We start from the raw sequence: 21,556 nt of genomic DNA, 5'->3' as shown, positions 1-21,556 counted from the left end.
TTAATAATAATAATAATCTCTTGTCCTGGAGCACCACTGTCACCCAATGAACAGTACTAAGCTAGCTGGACTCAGAAAAAGACAGCTTCATATGTTCACAAAGAATTTTGAGCAGCTCCTAAGCTGCAACAGAGGAACACCATTTGTACATCAAGGTACACAATGTTTCTAGTATTTTTAAGTGGAAAAGATGGAAAGAGTGGTCATTAAAATTCATGCCACTGCCTTCTGAATACAACACTCAGCTACCAGACTACTGCATAAGATGAGAAGTGTTCTGTTTTACCTTTACTTCACAAACTTTGCCTCCTTACCCTATTTCTGTGCTGTTTTGTACACATAAGCTAAGTGTTGTGCATAGGTCATGTGCCTCAGATATATTAGATGCTATATGCAGTATTCAAAAATCTCATTGTTTCAGGTGCATTTTGCGAAAGGGAATTCCATTAACGCGAGCAGTTTCTGAGTTCTGGGCACAGTACTGTGCTTGAGATTTCAGATTAAAACTGCAGAGTGGAAGGAAAGGAGGACCTTTTTCTGCCTCCCCACTTCCAGCTACTCTTTGAAGAATGGAGAAGAGAGCCTCCTGAAAATATTAGGGGAGTGGGCAGGGGAAGGACTAGGCCAGGGGTGTCAAACTCAAATTCATCGGGGGGCCGCATCAGCAGTTTGGTCACCCTCAAAGGGCCGGTTGTTCAGGCAGCCGTTGGATCTGTCACATCACAGGATGGCATGCGCTCAATATAAAAACAAGTGGAGGTTTCCTGAATGCATGTAAAGTGGAGGTTTCCTGTGTAGAACGGCCGGCGCCGCTAGAGGGCAGACATTCTCTGGCTTGTAGGCTGCCGCGCATGCGCTGAAGAGGCGGCTTTCTTGTGTAAAAAAAAAAAAAAAGCGAGAATAAAAGGTGAAGGCTGGCGGCCGGCGGCGGCTACACGGGCCACATGACAAGGTCTGGCGGGCCGGATTCAGCCCGCGGGCCTTGTGTTTGACACCCGTGGACTAGACCATGTAAAAAATTGAACATAATATTTTAGCTGCATTCATTCATTTTCAGCTTTGTATTCTTGTTATAAAAAAGTGTGCCTTGACATTCCACTGTTGCGCCCATAACCTAGGTTTAAGGTGCCATTTGGCTCCTACCTTTCATATCTCAGTTGCTAACACTGGCTATATGGGCAGTCATAATTATTGAAGCATATTATTGATACAGCAATGCATTCCTACTGAATGGCGCAGGATACCTTGGTGTGAGTAGCAACAGTCATAAGACAGACTTTTCACTGTTTCTTTTATGTCTGTCATGTACCGTATTTTTCGCCCTATAAGACGCACCATACCTTAAGACGCACCTAGTTTTTGGAAGAGGAAAACAAGAAAAAAAATATTCTGAATCTCAGAAGCCAGAACAGCAAGAGGGATCGCTGTGCAGTGAAAGCAGCAATCCCTCTTGCTGTTCTGGCTTCTGGGATAACTGTGCAGCCTACATTCGCTCCATAAGACGCACACACATTTCCCCTTACTTTTTAGGAGGGAAAAAGTGAGTCTTATAGAGCAAAAAATATGGTATTCAGCTGCTAGGGACAAAGTTACCCAGAGTGTTAGAAGAAGTGCAGGAGACATATGTTCAACCCAATGGAGAGATAGAAAAGAAACACATTCAGTAGGCACAATGGATGCTTGGGTATGGATGACATATTTATAAATGTGTTTACTTAATTTATATCCCACCCCCCTTCCTCCAACACCTCTGTGAGGTAAGGATGGACACAGAGAGGGGCTCATTGCCAAGTGTGGATTTGAACCTTGATTAACCACTACTCCATGGTGGTTATATTCTAGAATTCTTACGTCTACAGAATGTACTTGGGATTCAGATCAAATGACAGGATTTAGGCATGTTAAAGTAAGGTTCAACTGGCTTGTTAAGTTACAACACTGTTGCACACACAAGCACTGAAGAAACATCCTTCCTAATGCACAGACTTCACCCCAGGATGACTTAACAAAAAAGAACCGGAATGGGTCAACCAAATGTCACAAAGTCACTTCCCTCGGGATGACACGTCAATCAATCGCTATCACTTCCCTGCACTGTGGTGTATAGTATTCACTTTGATCTACTGTAATAACCTGCTGGAGGAATTGCCTGCAGTTAACTGTACGTCTCTGCACTGTTTACTGCTCTCAATTCCAGAACACATTCTTTTTCTGTTTCCCAGCGAGTAAGCTGCCTGTACAGTAAACAACCCCACCTTCTAGGGAAGCATCCACAGTAAGACCCATTCCATAACCATAAATCCACTTGCTCAATTCCAATATGAGCCACAAAGATGAACCATGTAATGTAACGAAGAAAAAAAGAGACCAAAGGTATAATGAGTGCTAAGCAACAATTAATATGTATCCTCTGATTAATACAAGAGGTAAACATACTTCAGAGCAACCCAATAACACCTGGGTCATGATGGCTCAAAAATGAAGTTTTTGCTCTGAGGTCAAAAATCACAGTACAAATGGTCGTTTACCTTACATTACATAAGATCTACCTTTAATAATCCTGAGTAAGATATATTTAGAGAATTCCTGCCAAGATCTGAAATTGCCTACAACAATTTGCAGATAACTACTCAATTAAAATTTTCTCAACCTGCAATGGTATCATCCTGCTTGCTTGATTTTAGAAGATATGTGCTGGGTTAGCCCAAGGGCTAAGGGAGCTCCTACTGAGTCAATCGACAAGTAGCATATTTATAACCACATCCTGCACTAACAGCATTAACTTCCCAATATCTTTTAAGGGAATCTGGAGTGCCCTTAGGTAGACTCTATTACAAGAGACTTTGATTCAATGACTCATATTTTTCCTGTAGTTGCATTGATAGGGACATCTGCAATTTATGCCAGTTATCTACTGATGCAACTCTTCTTTACAACTGGCTCAATCACAGTAAGTATGATAATGGCAATCTCTCCATTTCTCTCAACCCACAACCTGCAATATTGCTACATAGTCTAAATTTCACTGCTGCGTTCATAGTTTAAAAATTGAGAGCACAATGCTCTTGTCCTTGAACATCAGCTTTTCTATCATCCACAAGAGGAGGAACTGTTCAAGGATTCGGAGTAGAATGAATTAAGAGATGTATGACAGAGGTAAAGTCACCAACAAGATCAAATCGTAAGCAAATCTGAAGAGGCCAAATGAAACTGGTTCAAGGTAGTTCAAGTGAAACACTTTGCTGTGTTCCTGTTGTCCTTGTAATTGAATTCTATAGGAAAATCATTACTGGCAGCAGTATCTACTTGGAGGGCAGAGCAGACATCGTTTGCAATGAAAACAATTGAGATGACATCATCTGCAGGTTGACAAAAGTCTGTGAGAGCCATTTTCCAAAACAGCTGCTGACCTACAGAACTGAGAACCATGGCACCTACATCCATACAACGTATGTCAAATTTATGGTATGTTTCAATAATGCTAACTAATATATTATACTATATCAACAATACAGTGGTGCCTCGCAAGACGAAAAGAATCCGTTCCGCGAGTCTCTTCGTCTAGCGGTTTTTTCGTCTTGCGAAGCAAGCCCATTGACGGCTTAGCGGATTAGCGCTATTAGCGGCTTAGCGGCTTTTAGCGGCTTATCAGCTTAGCGGATAAGCAGATAAGCGGCTTAGAAAAAGGGGGGGGGAAAGTCGGAAAAACTCGCAAGACATTTCGTCTTGCGAAGCAAGCCCATAGGGAAATTCGTTTTGTGAAGCGCCTCCAAAACGGAAAACCCTTTCGTCTAGCGGGTTTTTCGTCTTGCAAGGCATTTGTCTTGCGGGGCACCACTGTAGTTAAAATATGTAGAAAGGAATTAGGAATTGAGGTGTGACCCCCAAAATAATCATTAAGCCACCCAAATTACATATCCTCACCTCCAAGAGATAGGAGTGAATTGTGTCTGGTCCAATGCTTTGGGAGCAAAATACTGCATAGCTCTAGTATGTCAAAAAGAATTAGGAACCGGGGTGTGCACCTCACATAGTCACAGTAAACTTGTGTGCACCTCACATAGTCACAGTAAACTTGGGCCTATCACAAATCATACATCCAGGATGAGATGGCATCAATTTAAGACCAACCCAATACTTTCTTTTGAGTGCAAAAGGCTGACAAGTACGTAAATGGGCACACACCAATTAATTACAAAAATATGCACAAACACTCTCCTGGGGGTGTGAATGTATGGTTTGAGGTGGCCCAAGGATTCATGTGGAGGTACACATTCAGTGTTAGAAACTCAGATATATAAGCTAATCGCCAAATGGCATCGTAAACCTGGGTTATGATCACCACACAAAAAATTAGGTGCCAATTTTTCTCCAGTGGATTTTATTATTGTTGTTGATTTCCGTTCTATGCCTATTAATATTTTAAAGAAAAAACCTCAAAGTGCTTTACAGCACATTAAAACATCAAATAATAAAACAATCTAGAATAAAACAAATTTAAGCTTCAAGGAAATTACTTCAGATTCTTCTCTAAGTGACATTTGGCTTGCTCCATATTTATTTGCCTACTTAATGTATATAGCTGCCTCATAGCACAAGGACTCTAGAAAGGCAGTGTTGTGTTGTTAGGTTTTTGGACTAGGACCTGGGAAATCAGGGTTCAAATCCTTACTCAGTCATGAAGTTCACTGGGTGACCTTGAGCCAGTCACAGCCTCTTAATCTACCTCACAGGGTCTCTGTAGGGATTAACTGAGGTGAACCATTTACTCTTTGAAGAAAAAGGTAAGATATAAATGCAATAAATAAAAGCTCTTCTGCTTACCTGCTTAAGAAAGCTAGAGGGGCCAGCCAAATGAAGACGTCAGCCACCAACCTGGCATTCAGAGATCTCCACGTGGTCGCAATTGGACCTGTGGCAGTCACAAAACATGCCTAGGGCACACACCCCTGATCCTCCTTTTTAAAAACCTATTTGGCTATTGTCGGCATAAGTTTACACCACTGACAGTGCCTTGCATCCACGCAAAGTCCTGGATCATACACAATTCACTTCCATGTCACAGAGAACACTCTCCTTGAGTTGTGAATGGAAGTTAATCTGACATCAATCAATGGTATCAAGAGGAATTTGCCTTAATGGAAAAAGCTTACGGAACAAATTATCGTCTTCATTACACAAGTGTGTGCTCACAGTTTCACTGAAAACTGTTATCCATTCATAGCTTACAGCTACAGCTCCCAAGCGAGGACAGTATCTAATAAGTGACCATTCACCTAATGACCAAATGGCTAGATAGTTTATATTGTTGTAGTAGTTTTAGGAAGCACCACAAGTGCTTTCAAAAACGCAGTAATATAATAAGACCCTGCTAAAAATCAAATTTTATTTCACTTTTAAAATCAAAAACATAAAAGCCATAATTATTCTGTGCTTGACAGTTATGATTGCCAGAACTTGACATACAATTTGGCAACTACTCGGGGGGTGGGGTGGGGGAGACGACCTCCAGGAATTATATTCAAAACAAAGGCAACCAAAAATTCAGAAGAGGCAAAATATTCTACACAAAGAAATATACTGAAACACAAGGTGAGGCTTTGCAGCTAATCAGCATGTATTTGGCAAACAATATCTGGTGTTTGCATTACTGTAACAGATGCCAGCACTGTGATAAGCAGACATATTTTTTCACTTCTATGAGGTTTTCTAACATTTGAGTTTATGGTCAGCCACTAAAGCCACGACACTTCAAAACCAAAGCATTTGAGTATCCACTTACAGTCTCTTTCTGGGGCATTTAACATTAAAAAATGCTACTTTGTCATCACCAAGAACAGTTCTCAAGTCTATCCCTCAGCTGTGGAATTCTCGGTCTAACCACAGCACCCTTAACACTGTTACAGTCTCTTCCCAAACCACATTTCCATCCTTACTTTCCCCCAGCCTGCAGTCTATTAATTCAGAGCCCTCTCAGATCTAGCCCTCGCCCTCTTCTATCTGCTCCTCAGAATCTGCAATTTTCACCCACTCACCCAACTTGTGCCTGTTTCCCCTCTCTTGGCTCATTTGTACTTCTCCACTAACGAAGTATTCACGAAGTATTCACTCAGCCCTCTTGCCTCTCTTCAGGTCCAGTGTTCCTGCTCTCATGCAGCTGAATGCCTCTGGGAGAGAATCAAACAGCTGAGCAGTTTTGTCCATTGTAAAAGTCATCGTCTCCTTTCTCTTTGCCATATGACTCAAGAATACTGTTATGATCCACACCAACTCTAGGAATCTCCAGCACCTCTTCCATCCTTTGAAGTCCTACTAGGAACCCCCCTTCATGCCCTCCCTCCACACTGACAGGTTTGCCTGATAAAAATAAAATAACCCCCTTTCTAACTCTCTTTCCTTGAAGTCCACACCTCCCTGAATCCTTTTCTCTTTCCTCCCATCAAGTTCATTATTCCGCTGTTATCTTCCCCTTTGATTCTATCTACCTCCTCCCATTATTCCTCCTCAATCAAAGACACTGTGAACTGACCTGAGATCTTCGGATGAAGGGCTGTATACAAATTTAATAAAATAAATAAATATACCACTTTTCTCTGCCTCCCCCCCCCCCATCTCATCAGCACATTCCTTCCCTTCTGCATTTAGACACACTAACACTTTCCACCCTCTCCAAAAAGGACACCCCCTTGACCCAACCTGCCTTTGCAGCTACTGCTCAACTTCTCTTGTGTTCTTTATCTCTAAACTCCTGGGATGCATCACTTACACCTACTGTCAACTCTCTCTACCACAGCTTCTCTTGACCCCATAACATCTGACTTCTGCCCTCAGCATACCAGTAGATCAGCCCTTCACTGATGATCTCCTCACTGGCAACTATCTTTGCAGCCTATGGAACAACTGATGGTTCTCTCTTGCATGACTCATTTCATGCCCTAGGTTTCCATGACTCCCCTCAGCCGCTTCTCTTCCTGTTGACGCAATTGCTCATTCAACTTTTCCACAGGGAAGGGAAGCTCTTCCTTTGCTTTGCCCCTCTCCATCGTGGTCTGTTGTGACCTCCGTATATACTCTCCCCTAAGTGACCTCATCTCATACCAAAACTTTCAATATCAACTATATTAGGGGTGGGGAACCTCAGGTGGGAGGGAGCAAATGTGACCCTCCACACTCTCCGTCTGACCATCAGGACTCTACATAGGCCACTCCCCTTTCTCAGCCACGCCCATTTTCCCATACCAGCCCTGCTTTGCACACCCCTTAAGTGTTTTTGCCTGGCTGAAATGTGTCCTTGAATTTTGGCAGTGTTTCTTGGTTGCCCGGATGGTGGGTAGAGACTAACCTATGGTACAATGCTAAAATTTACACTTTTTGGCTTTGGTGCCACCCACCAATGCCATGTGGCTCCTGAAAAGTTGTCCAGATGAGAATGTGGCCATTGGTCTGAAATAAGCACTCCAGACCTATGTGCTTATGACACCTACCTCCACATCAGAACTCCCTCCTCTATCTCAGAACTCTGCCTACCTGTCTGTTATTTCTGCTTAATATTTAATCACGGTGTCAAACACAGTGAGGGTTGAGAATTAACCTCCGTCGTCTTTCCTCCCAAGACCTCCACTCCTCATATATTTTCTATAACCACCAACAGCATCACTATCCACTATCATCCCTCTCCTTTGGCATTCACATTCAGCTCAGCACCATAACATGTCACTTTACAACAAGGGCAAAAATAAACCCCTTTCTCTTTGACCCCCCGACAAAAACTCTAGTTCTCACACTAGTAACTTCTCATCTTGTCTTCCATGGTCACACTTCAGCCTCTTCACTTCTATCCAGAACTTTGCCACCAAAACCATTTAGCTCACTCATTGTTCTGATTACATGTTGTGATTACATTGTTCTGATTACATGGACTGCCTTCAGCTGGTCCATGTCTGCTCCAAACCCAGCATAAACTCCTCATTCTTGGCATCAAAAACCTCCATAGCTATGCCCCTAATCCCATTCTCTTTGCTCTTGTATCCTAGTCTTTGACTCTGATTTATTACAATAACTAAAAATCATTTTTCCCCCCATCCCAAAACAATTTCCTTTTCTCCTCCACCTTCACCACCCTCAGCCATCTGAAGGTCTCCAAACATCCTTAGATGCCTACAGTTTCTCCCTTGTTGCCCCTTTTGGCTAGAATGGCTTTCTTGAATATCTAAATAATGCCTTCTGTCTTCTTTCAAACCCATTCTAAGTGCCCACGTTATCCATAAAGACTTCAGCACATTTACCCTCTCCACCACCCGATTCCAAATGTTATCTATCACTTCAAATTTCTTACTGAGAGCTTTTCACTCCAGGGATCTCTCTTGCTACTTAAAAATGCACTATGATCGTGCTATAAAATATGCTGTTGTTGTTGTTGTTGTTCCAGGCATATCTTCACAAAAGACAGAAGCCTTGAGAGTAAACGACAATAAATGTCCCAAATTGACTTTAAATACCAACTTCACATCAACAACATCTCATTAAGACACTACATAAATTATTTGAAAGACTGTGTGAAATCTTTTTCAGGGGGACTATTCTTCACACTCATACAAAGGCACAAGTGGTATTACCTATGGGACTCAAAATCTCTTTGCCTTCTGAATAACAGGGTTCCTCAATAGAGTTTATGAAATAGAAAACTTAATTAGGTTTTATGGAAATACTTTGCAGGTTTTTTTCCAGCCAATATATTGCTATGCAGGTCAATGAAAAGGGTAGTCTTGGGCTGGTACCGTCATTCCATCCCACCTCCTAGTCCAGATTTAACACCCCCTAGTTTGCAGATTTACCAAACTAAAGAAAGGATGAGTTTCCATCAATTAGCAAGGCTTGCTCTGTATACCGTTCAAACTAATCCGTTTGCTTTCTGTTTGTGTTAGATTAGAAATATTTGGGCAGAGACTAAGCTAATATTTTGTAAAGCGCTCTACTCAAAACACTACTCAAATAAATAATAATCTCCAAAATCAGAAAATATTAAGCAAGTGCCAAGCCTTGATGGTTTTACAAACAGAAGCCAAGTAGAGTAGGCCCTTTACTGTACAGTGAAACGCCCAATCCCAAAAAGCAGATTTGTAGTAGAGACTTGTAAAAACACTTTATACCCTTCTACCCAGCCAAATAGTATATCCAAGGGGAAGGCTATCACAGAAAACAAAGGTGAGGGGGTCAAGCAGGACACTTGCAGAGCCAAGTTCAAACTCCAAGGAAACTGCAATTTATTCCTAGCCAACAGCAGAATAGTGTACACAAATGGAAATAAGGTACTTTAAAGGGCATTCTAATGGGTTATCCTTAGATTTCCTCTGTGATGGAATCCAGGGCAAACCCTGATGACTTATGGAGCTTGTTTACATGTGGCAGATTAATTACTGCCAGTACTTTGCCAGCATTTAAGAAAGACTCAGATGCAACTCAACCCGTACAATATAGGTCAGAAGGCACTTGCCCTGAAAGAACTCTGAACTTTACCCCATGTAAACCTAAGCGGTAACAGATAACTTGGGCGTTTATTATGGACTAGTGACAGAGGAATTATGGACTATTATGGACTAGTGACAGAGGAATATTTGCCAACCAGCAAATATTTGTTTTCCTTAATATGGACCTCACCTTACCCATAGGAATCCATCTAAAATTGGTATGTAGAAACCCATGGAAAAACATTTTTGCTGCTTAAAAGCAAAGAGGCAAATGTTACAAAATTTGCACACATCCTCCCCTTCAAAATATGAAGCCCAGCAGGATTGTAACTACTAACCACAACCATATAGAGCTTCCTATAAAACAATCAAATTGAGCCACAAAGACAAAGCTTGTTTCTAATTGATAATAACATAGGTTTGGGGGTTTAGTTTTCAACAGATTATTTCATAGCAACTTACAAGCAATTCTGTTTGTTTGTTTGTTTGTTTGTGGTGTATACACATACACACACACCCCTCTTACATAACATAGTTAATTCTACAATACTTAATAAAATATCAAATCTGGCTTGTAACGCCAGGCACAGACAAGTTGAATAAGATGGCTTTTTCCCTCCCAAAGGTTAAAGTCATATTAAGTATTTAAAATTTAACAGACCCTGTTATGGCAGGCAGGATAATTAAAATAGTTCTAGGCAAATTACATCCCTACATGGTTCTAAAATTACATGCACAAAGCTTGCAATAAGACTAAGGAGGATGAAAGATTTATACGCCTGGAAGGAAATAATGCCTAATAAATATCAGTTATATAAAAGGGTTACTTCACCAACCAATTCCAACTTTCCCTACACATCCTTATATAGCTTGCTTAATTGCAAGCCTTCTTGCAGGACCAGCACTGGTACGTTGCATTTCAAAAACTCATGCTGGCATCTGTTACCTTCAGCTACAGAAAGACTATCATTTATTAGGAAAAACCTGGCAGTAAAAACTATCTTCCCTGAATAAAACCCATTTCATTTACTGTACAAACAAATTTACTACACATACTATAGACTATATATTTCAGATACGTACTACACATATTTGTATTCTGCTAGAGTAAAGTTTACTTCCAATAATAAGACAGTGATGCTTGAGGTTAAGGTAGTTTTCAACCAAACAGAAGATCCTATCTGCCTCCTTTCAGCTCAATTTATTTCTTGAAAATAGATGCTATAAAGTACTTTTTACAAAGGGGAGAGTCCACCCCATCATGAATCAGAAAACTGTCATAGAACGGCCTCTCATTCTTTTCTACTTCCATAGAAGATGTACGATTTTAAAAAATTCTATAAAAGTTTATCAAGAAGGGGGAAACCCATTATTAAAAACTTACTCAGTGCTTTGAAGCTGTTTCAAAGAGAAGCAAAGTTAATTCTTCAAGTAACTGCCTTGCTAGTCACAAATGCATTCCTTATGTCTAAAATAGATACCCTATCATATTCACACCTCAGGAGCAGAGATCTCAAGCAAAGTGAACTGTTCTAAAACTTACAGAGCGAGCTCCAGATAAAACTCCCGAGAGAACTGCAAAACAAGGCAACACTCATAAGCATCAACCAAGAGTTTCTACTCAAGGTGAAAACATGCCTCCTCTTAACAGGACACTCTGTTGAGGGTGGTTACTGAAACACAGCGCAGCGTCATGATTACTTGAGTTAAGCCAATCCAAATGAAGCTCATTTATAGAGAGCTCCTGTCAATCCGCCCCACCTCCTCCCCACAAAGCATGAATACAAAAGGGAGAGTTGATTATGCCTCTCCGTTTAGGGTTTCTTTAAGAAGAAAAAAATCAGTTCACACAGACCAGCAATATTTAGCAAGTGTTGCATACTGAAACTACATATGAAAAAATAATTCAGTGCTTGAATTGGATTGCACAAAATAAAAGGCTAGGAAAATGCACATTTTTACATTTTGTCCAGACATGCAGTTGCAAACATTACATTTAACAGTCAGAATTATTCTAATTTAATAAAAGGAAAATGTTTAGAATGCACATGCAAACACAGATTATTTAAAAAACCTGCCTTTGTCTTTAAAGTTCTTGCTATGTCACAGTGGTGGCAAATCCTAGTGTGATACAATAGCCATGAGGCTCACTGGGTGACCCTGGGACAGTCAGTCACTCAGCCAAACCTACCTCACAGGGTTGTTGTGAGGATAAAATGTGGAAAGGGAGAACTGTATGTGGCACCTTGAGCTCCTTGGAGGAAAGGCGGACAAAAAATGCAATAATAGGTAAATAAAATGAAAGTTACATGAGCTTCATAGCTGTCTCAATGCTTTGGGGCACAAAGGGGAATTCTAGTGAGTGAACACATTTACTCATTTTTAGATTTGGAAATCTAAGTGAGCTGTTTATTAAATAAGAGTATTTTATCCCATTATGATACCATTAAAATGCACATGACAACTGACATAGTTCAAACTGCAAATGGGAAATATGTAGGCCTAACACACATCATGCCAGTTTAAATCTTGGTTAACCATTTGACGTTCACAAGCTGCATGTGGCCATCTCAAGACAAACTGATTGCTCCTGGGTTAACTTGGCATCATAATCAGGTACATATTAGCAGAGGGGTAACCATGTTAGTCTCTCACAGCAAAAAAAAAAAACAAAAAAAAAAACCAAGAAATATGCTTGCAGCATAAACTTTCATGGACCAGGGTCTACTCGACACAATTAGTGCATCAAAATTGAACTGAATATTTTAGCAAAAAATACTACATTCCTTGACATGCCTTTAACTGTACCACATTCTATATACAGAATTAAGATAATAAATCCAAAGCACACATACTGCAAGTTGGAGCACATCTACAGCAGAAACAAAAGCAACAAAAAGGCCGTTTGTTCTTTTAGTATCCAACCAAAGACACCTTCCTGCATGTGGAAAGTGTTTTCTCTTCTCTATATCTCGCTCCAATATATTGCTTAAGAAAACCGAAACCAACCTTCATAGTTTTTGTGTGTGCATGAGAATTTGTATAGTATTGCTGCTCAGCTCTACAACCGATACAATTATTTTCAGGCAGCAGGCTTCAAGACCTGAGACACGCTTGCAACCCTACCCACAACATAGGATCTGAATCCTCACACATGTGGCTGTTTCCTTTTTCCTTCTCCCTGCCCCAGGACTGTCTGTGACTATTATATCTTCTACAGATTCTTTCACAATTAAATCAGGTTGCAAATTGTCTACAAGTTATCATGTATCAGTATCCTTCCTCTGCACCACCACATGAAATTCTGCCACATAAAGTGGAATACAGTGGTGCCCCACAAGACGAAAAACTCGCAAGACAAAAGGGTTTTCCGTTTTTCAAGGCGCTTCGCAAGACGAATTTCCCTATGGGCTTGCTTCGCAAGACAAAAACGTCTTGCGAGTCTTGCAAGTTTTCCCCCCCCCCCTTTTTCTAAGCCGCTAAGCCGCTAATAGCCACTTAGCCGCTAAGCCGCTAATAGCGCTAAGCCGCTAATAGGGGTGCTTCGCAAGACGGAAAAACCGCAAGACGAAGAGACTCGCGGAACGAATTAATTTTGTCTTGCGAGGCACCACTGTAACCCCCTACTGTATCCTGGAGGATACACAAGAGTCTCAGCTAAGGCATGGACTCTAGTATCATATGTTAGTGCTGCAAGGTGGTACTGAGGCACACCTTTGTGCCTGAATTATAACACAAATACTCTCTCTTTGACAAGGAAACAGCAGTGATAATAAAGGGAGATGGGAAGGATTTCTTTCAATACTCTCTGTGCCTTGTATTTTGTACCTAAGAAAGATTGCTCTCAAATGCTGTCTGCAGTAAAAATTCCTGTGCTAATCTCACTTCTGCAAATTTACCAGACGATTAGCACATCGCCAGCTAAATTTGTCTGGCAGGTCAAAAGTCCATTTCTTAGCTTGCAAAAACATTTTAGCTGCTGTTTGCAGATTTAACCAGGCCCCTTCTTCCTGTCTTATGCTTACTAATGCAAAGATAAGAAAAGACACGTGTAAGCAAGAGGGGAGGGGGGAGTGCTTAGCTAGCAGAAAGGCACGTATAAGGATGTGCCATATAAGGGAATAAGTTGAACATTTGCCAGCTGATTGGGCAAATCTGGAAAGGGTATGGGAGGGGGGAAGAGTGTTCAGAAAAGTATAAGAAAGTCTGCTGAAGTGTTTTGCTTTACAGCCAGTCTTTCAGGAGGGATCCTGCTGGTTGTCACTCTGCGCAGATTGCAATAAACTCTTTTCTCCAAAGAAGAAGTTGCTTTCCTGGTACTTTTGTTCCCTCCATGGTCCAGGGGATGGCAAGGCTAATGGATCCCTAGGTAAATAAGGCTTCATTTCTTTGGGGGCTCGTCCGGGATCAGCCTCCTCCCCAATACGGACCGGAGGGCCAGGCTCGACCTCGGTGAACAGCTCGGATCGGTGGTGCAGGCTCCAAGCGCGCACCCTGCCAATTCGTGGGGGGAACCAGCCACACCGCTCCGGAGTGGAGACACAGGTCGAGGGAGAAAAGAGAACTGGCCAGGAGGGGTCCGCAGCGGAAAAGGTAAGCCCGACGGAAAGGGCAGCCCGAGGGAAAGGGCGAGGCCTGATCAGCCTCACCTGGCCGTGGCAAATAAAGTGCCGCCAGGAAAAGGGAACTGGCTGTGGTAGAAGTGTGCCAGTAAGGTTAAATAAAAGGGAAACAAAGGGGACTGGTTGTGCAGGAGAATGCCGCCAGCAAAATAAGGAGACTGGTTGTGCAGGAGAGTGCCGCCAGCAGAAGTTGGGAACAGAAGAGGGAGGGATATATATATATTGTGATTTTTTGGTGTGTTCTGTGTGGTGTGTGTGTACCAGGTATTATGTTATGTTTTAATGGTTGGATTTTGTTGAGGTTTTAGTTATTGTTATACTGTCTTGTGTTTGGTTTGGTGTGCGAATTAGATTGGCCCACCCAATCTAATTGGGCCAAGCGATTGAGTGTGTGAGAGAATTTTTACTGTGAACAGAAGCAGGAGGGGAAATTATATTGATGTGATTTGTATGTAGTATGTTGCATGTCAGATACTCCGGTGATTGAATTGTCGAGTGTGGGCCGGGGTATTAGTGCCCCTTGGCCGAGCGAGTGCAGGGTTGTGCATTTCTTGGCAGCGCGAGCTCGATCAAGTCACAACCTGAAGTGTGTGTAGTGTGAAAGAATTTATAACCCAGTTAGGAGCGGAGTATCTGGAAAAAAAAAAAAAAAAAAATGGGGTCTGGGGCAAGCCAATGTAGTCCCCTGGAATGCTTTTTAAACAACTGGAAAGCAGCCACGAAAAATGATGACTGGGGAATTAAATTAAGAAAGCAGAGAATGAAGACATTATGTGAAGTTAATTGGCCTTCGGAAGGGAGCTTTGATTTACAGCTAATCGGCCCATTATATCAGAACATCTTGAATGTCCACCCAGATCAGATCCCTTATATTTCTACTTGGAAAACCAATGTAAAGATGTGGAAAAGAACCCCCCCCCCCCCGGCTGAAGTCATGCTGCCAAGAAGCCTCAGGCAGCTGAATCTGCTCAGTCAGGAAGATAGGAGGACAACCCCCAGTCCTCCAGGATTCAGAGAGGGAAGAAGATAAAGTTTTAATGCCCCCACCGCCTTATGCCCCGGCAACAGCCCTGGCACCACCCCCGCCACAGGGAGCAGATGCCCCAGCCCCAATCCCGTGGACAATGCATTGTTAGATCTGGGCAAAGATGAAGAAAGGGAAGAAAGAGAAGAGGATGATGAGGATGAGGCATTTGTAGGAAGATTGGTTAAATTGACAAGTGATGGAAAGACATGGACAGAGGAACAGGCAGAACGTTTGAGAAAGTATGTGGAACTTTATGCAGGAGAAGTGAACGTCAGTCCCCATTTGTTAAGAACAGCAGGATATATAGGGGAACAGAGAAGAAAGTGGCAGAAAGAGTGGGGAAGGCAGTGAAGAGAGTGACCCTCCATAGGGCACATGAAGCACAGGAAAAGGGCGCGGCCAGAGTGATGCCTCTACGTAGAGTATATGACCCTCCGGCCCCCACGGGACCTGATGGGGTGGTGCCCAATGGAACTTATACAGTTCAACATGCCCCCTTCTCTAGTGCAGAAGTTTGTAATTGGAGGAACCAAAACCCTTCATTTGAAGAAAACCCTGCCAAAATCATTAAGTTGTTTGAGGGAATTTTTTTTTTTAAAAAAAAAAACCTACAACCCCACTTTTATGATGTGCAATATTTGATGGATACCCTGCTAACTACAGAGGAGGCTAGGCGAATTTATGCTGAAGCCCGAGCACACATGAGAGCGCAGGAGGCAGGAGATCAAGCTGTTGCAGCAGGATATCCTGAAAATATACGAATTGGGATTATCAGACCATTGATGGGCAAAATACCCTCACCACTTATCGCCAGAATGTCTTAAATGGCATGAGGAGGGCAGCCAGAAAACCCACCAATTTTGTAAAGGCCAGAAAAATAGTGCAAGGGACAGAGGAGGCCCCTGGAGCCTACTTAAAGAGGCTGAAGGAAGCCTACCGCCAGTATACCCCTGTGGACCCAGATAAGGCTGCCAATGTCCCTATCATAAAAACTGCCTTTGTAGCCCAGGCAGCGCCCGATATTCGCCGAAAAATCCAGATGGGCCACACCCTGAAATGGATGTTAGAAATAGCCCAAACCACTTATAATCAGAGGGAGGAAGAGGCCCAGAAGAAAAAGGAGAAGTGATGGCCCTGAGGACGGGAGGTCCACCGTTAGGAGAAACCGCCCGGGGAGGAGGGCGAGGCCGCTTAGGAAAGAATCAGCATGCCATCTGCCGAGAGGCACCTATTTCCTCTCCCAGGCTAAAATGAGGAAATGTCAGATGCTATTATTACATCCGCGTTTGAAATTCCAAGTCACCACAGCCCCCAACCCAGCTACCCCATTACCGGTAGGAGTAGGTGAGGAGCCCACGCATGACTGCATTGAAGTAATGGATGAGGTGTACTCTAGCAGGCCTGACCTTAAAGATGAAGCAGACCCCCAGTGGCCATCATGGTTATGGATGGAAGCAGCTTCATTGAGGCTGGACATCGGAAGGCAGGTTATGCAGTGGTAGCCCTGGAAGACCAGGTGATCAAGGCAAAGCCACTCCCACCTGGAATATCAGCACAACTGGTAGAAATAACAGCGCTCACCAGAGCCCTAAACCTGGCAAAGGGGCAGAAGCTGATAATGGACCAGCCTTTGTTCATTTAATGTTGCAGGAATTAGCTAAGGCACTACAAATCAACTGAAAGTTGCATACAGCATACAGACCCCAGAATCGGCTATCCAAGCTGACACAGGAAACTGGGTCCAATTGGGTGACAATGTTACCTCTGGCATTACTCAGGGTCCGCAATCTCCCATTAAATTGTGCTTGGGAGACCGGTCCCATATGTCAGAATGTTGCCCCCACATGCTGGTCAGGATATGCAATTGAATAATTATGTCCAGACATTCTTCCGAGTTTTCTTTTGTCTCAACAGGTGGACCCAGGCTCACAACCCCTGTGTATTGGCTGAATCAGTTCGAGCCAGGTGATGATGTGTGGGTAAAAGATTGGGCACGGACGCCGCTACAACCGTGCTGGAAGGGACCTTATACCGTCCTGCTCTCCACACCCACAGCCGTGAAAGTTGCCGGCATCACCCCTTGGGTCCACCACACCAGAGTGACCACTACAGATTGGACTGTGCAACTAAATCCCGATTAACCCCTTCGGCTGACCATCTCCAGACCCTCCGCTGACGACCGCTCTGCTGATATCACACCGGAAGCTGATATCTCTACGCACAGCTGAAGAATTGGATGGGAGGGGCGCCCGCGGGCAGCGTCCCCAACGTGAAAACCCAGTGCTAGGGACTGATCCAGGAAGTCCACCAGGACATTTAATACTTTCATAAGGACTTTTCTTTTCTTTTTTTGTGTGTGTTATCTGCTCTATGCCCCACAGCCCTGACCCCACTGAGCCATACCGCCCTTACTGGCCTGCTGGCCTCTGCTACGAATGGTTCGTCTTGCCGGTGGTAAGAGATGGCGTGCTCTTTGGCTATTGGAAACTGGGGTTTGATGAGGTTGCCGTATTGAAACACCCCACTGCCCCGTTGTGGCTCCTCTCCCACACCACTGTCCAGCACGCGTGGGTAGTGCTCATACGGGAAGTTGCAGAAGCGGTCGAATTCTATCAAGTTCTGGACCGCTCTTGCTGTTGTGGGAGGGTAGTCAACTGTTATCTGGGGGGTAGAGCACTGTACCAACCTCATCTGATAGACCAGGTCCTACTCTTAATCCAGGCGTTAGATGGGACGGAACCTATCTTAATGCAAGTGTTGCAGGGGTGGGAGCCTTAACCAGGTGTGCATTGGAATTGCTGAACAAGTGCCAGTAAGAGTTGCCACCCCAGGATTTCAGCTTCCATATGCTCTGGTCAGTAGGGAGGCAGCACGAGATTTCAATCCACCCAACAGGGTTAGTAGAAAAGTTGACCCACATAGTGGGAGCATCAGCTCACCGGTGGGCTCTCATCCTTGAGGCTCAACAGGTAATCAAGCACGAATATCAGTGGGCTCTTCAACAATGAGCACACCCCCTGAATATTGCTGGGAGGAACCATGGAGTGATTGGGGATGGTGGATGGGAGTTATTTCAACTGCCCTTGCCACATGGATGTGTCTCTTTTTCTGCTGGCATGAGCGTCATAGGCTCTGCGGGAGACGACGGCCCGATCCTTCTATCCCCTTGATGATCCTCCTAGTGTTCCTCGTTCTCCTAGTTGCAGGAGACAAGGAGGGTGCTGCACCTGGTGAACATGGTCAGATGGGAACTAGATTATTGAGTAAAATATCACGAGGAGAAAATTATCATAAGATGTGGAAAGACAATATTTATATCAAGGATATGTTCAAGTTCACCACAATGTTAAATCTTTCCAATTGTTGGCTGTGTATGCATATACCACCTTATGCTAAACGGCCAGGTTTGATGCTACATGGAATTCCCATTGATGATATCTTCAATATAGAAAATAGAAAAAACCCTGAAGAAGCTCAGTGGCCGCCCGTAAAATTGGCCCTGTCCGAGCCAGCTTTTATTTGTTTAAAATTTTCTGAAGGGTCAACCCCACGAGGGATTTACCCTGATTGCTTACATGTATTGAATTTTGTATTTGATAGGGCCTGCTCTGCCTTCGTTAATTATGGAAATACCTCCCGGTGTTATCAATCCGATACTAGCGCCAAGTTAATGACTGATATGCACCATCTCCACAAAAGCTCTATTTCCAATTCCTCTGTTCAGACCCTATTAAATTTTACCCAGGAGCTATGGCACGTAAGCCTTCTGTTTTCACAAGCTTTCAAGTGGTCGGAGCAACACCAAAACATCAGTCGCCTTCTTCCGGAAGAGCTCTGGCTAATTTGTGGCGATGCAGCATTTAAATCCGTTCCCCGAGATCTTACTGGAGTTTGTACCCTAGGAGTGGTGGTTCCCCTTTTATATAAAATAGGAGAGTTACCAACATCTCTCAGACTGCGTAACCGCAGGGCAGTGAACGCACCTATTAACCACTATGTTGGGACCCAGATATCGCGGGCCCTACTACCCTCCTTAGGGGCAGCCATGAATTATAAAGATCTTCATTTGCTCGCCAATTGGACAGAAGGACTATTTAATGATACCATTAAGGCATTAAAGGACCTCAACCAAGAAGTGTCTGCTATGAGGGAGGTCGTTTTGCAAAATCGTTATGCTTTAGATGTAATGTTGGCCTCGAAGGGAGGAGTTTGTGCGTTAATTCATTCTCATTGCTGCATGTATATCCCAGATAATAATGTCAGCATTTCGGCCACCATTGACCACATGGAAACAATGATAGCTGAAAACCCGCTAAAAATTACAGAAGGTGATCCATGGAATTGGTTATATTCTTGGCTGCCCGATGGTGGTTGGATCAGGAATATTATGGTATTTATAGCAGGGCCACTTATAATCCTTTTGCTTCTCTGCTTTTGTATTCCCTGCTTGATGCAATGCTTGCAGAATATGATGGGGAAAATGATGTCTCGCATGATGGGACCTCGCGTGATTGCTGTAATGAGAGAATATAGACCCTTACCCCAGAACGAATCTAAGTAATAGATTGTTCAAAAGAAGAGGAGGGAGTAAAGGGAGATGGGAAGGATTTCTTTCAATACTCTCTGTGCCTTGTATTTTGTACCTAAGAAAGATTGCTCTCAAATGCTGTCTGCAGTAAAAATTCCTGTGCTAATCTCACTTCTGCAAATTTACCAGACGATTAGCACATCGCCAGCTAAATTTGTCTGGCAGGTCAAAAGTCCATTTCTTAGCTTGCAAAAACATTTTAGCTGCTGTTTGCAGATTTAACCAGGCCCCTTCTTCCTGTCTTATGCTTACTAATGCAAAGATAAGAAAAGACACGTGTAAGCAAGAGGGGAGGGGGGAGTGCTTAGCTAGCAGAAAGGCACGTATAAGGATGTGCCATATAAGGGAATAAGTTGAACATTTGCCAGCTGATTGGGCAAATCTGGAAAGGGTATGGGAGGGGGGAAGAGTGTTCAGAAAAGTATAAGAAAGTCTGCTGAAGTGTTTTGCTTTACAGCCAGTCTTTCAGGAGGGATCCTGCTGGTTGTCACTCTGCGCAGATTGCAATAAACTCTTTTCTCCAAAGAAGAAGTTGCTTTCCTGGTACTTTTGTTCCCTCCATGGTCCAGGGGATGGCAAGGCTAATGGATCCCTAGGTAAATAAGGCTTCAATAATTCCGCATCAAACTTCTGGCAATGCTGCAACCCAGCACTTGGAAGGACAGTGCATTAATAATGGTATTTTTGACACAGGTGCAGTTTACGATACTCTTCCACAGATCTTCGGCTTCAGCCTGCCAAGAGTTGAAAACAATTTTTCAACCTTCCACTACCAACATTAAATCCCTAAATGAAGTCATCCTCCCATTTAAAGAGTGAGAAAGCCCTATTCAGGCTATAAATTCCCACAAGCCTCAACTCGTCCATCTGGTCATTAAATCCAGTGACAGAACCAACAATCAAAGGAGACTATGTTGCTAGAAAAGAACATTTGTTTGATTTAAAAGAATGTGTTTAATTCTAACCAATCAAGACAAACTTCAGCCACATGAACCCACTTAGTCCTTTAATAGCAGTATTGCGGGAAGACTCTAAAAAGTTCCCACAGACAATAGATATCAAGGTTTAGTTTTATCCCTAAAATTACTACATGTACAGCAAAATAAAAACAAACGTTTATATCAAAGAGCAAACAGGGAATGAAAATATTTCAGAAGTTTGTAATTATCAGACCCCAAGACATGGGAAAGTACATCAGGAAGGCATATTCTGATAATGCAGCATAAAACAGGTTTCTCAAGGCAGAAACTGCCAAAAAGTAGAACTCAAAAACTGATGCCAATCTACAGCAAATACAGCAACCAAAATTTGCAGAAAATACATACTTATTTCAATACATATCTAAAATAAACATGTGTCACACAATACATTTTCACATTAGAAATATTCCATTATTATTGTGCATTTCTAGAAAAAAAATATTCAAGGTAGTATAATGAGGAATGACTCAACAAACAGTGTGTAAATTTTGGAAATATATATAAGAACATCTGAGGTAGTGGTGGAGGCGGGATAACAGGGTTTTGTGGTGGAATAATTTAAAATGCAGCCCCAGCACCTTTCAGCAGGAATCCTGCCACTCTGTTTAAAGCCATACCCTAAGTTACCTATCAACTTATAGGAGTGCATCTTTGAGAAGAGGATGGTCGGGCAAACCGTTGACCCTCTCCCTCCCACACACACATTACAGCAGTGAACTGCCCACTGACTGAGCCGGGGAATATATCTCTTCATGCTGGGTTGGCAACTAGGGTTTCAGGTAGTGGAATTCGGAGGACTAAATTTGGTCCCATGGCATCCAGCTGCTATCCCTATGGCAGACTCATCTGTTCTAGGATCCTACTACATTTAT

The 21,556-nt window shown here is 42.9% G+C and overlaps 1 protein-coding gene and 2 long non-coding RNA genes across 11 annotated transcripts in view; 1 reads left to right on the top strand and 2 right to left on the bottom strand.

Annotated features, from left to right (window-relative positions):
- The window catches only part of LOC309327231, a 99,487-nt gene extending 95,875 nt beyond the window's left edge, over window positions 1-3,612 (bottom strand). Inside the window, exon 1 of the long non-coding RNA XR_014150456.1 lies at window positions 3,500-3,612. This is a non-coding gene — a long non-coding RNA (uncharacterized lncRNA). The remainder of the gene's footprint in view (window positions 1-3,499) is intronic.
- SLC20A2 (solute carrier family 20 member 2) overlaps window positions 1-21,556 on the bottom strand; it is a 102,835-nt gene that overhangs the window by 52,226 nt on the left and 29,053 nt on the right. Inside the window, exon 1 of one of the 9 annotated variants that reach the window (XM_081836297.1) lies at window positions 11,011-11,330. The exons of the other annotated variants lie outside the window; for them this stretch is intronic. The gene's annotated coding sequence lies outside the window, so the exon portion shown is untranslated. Of the gene's footprint in view, window positions 1-11,010; window positions 11,331-21,556 lie in introns of those variants that run through there. 9 annotated transcript variants of the gene reach the window in all.
- On the top strand, window positions 1,615-11,059 carry LOC309327230. Its single transcript, XR_014150455.1, has 4 exons — window positions 1,615-2,275; window positions 2,874-2,950; window positions 3,279-3,365; window positions 10,970-11,059. It is a non-coding gene; the product is annotated as an uncharacterized lncRNA (long non-coding RNA).

This window comes from Podarcis erhardii (assembly GCF_964252035.2).
Source record: "Podarcis erhardii genome assembly, chromosome: 13".
Taxonomy (NCBI): domain Eukaryota; kingdom Metazoa; phylum Chordata; class Lepidosauria; order Squamata; family Lacertidae; genus Podarcis; species Podarcis erhardii.
Note: the sequence above shows the minus strand (reverse complement) of the source record. Positions and strands in the feature narration are given on the sequence as shown.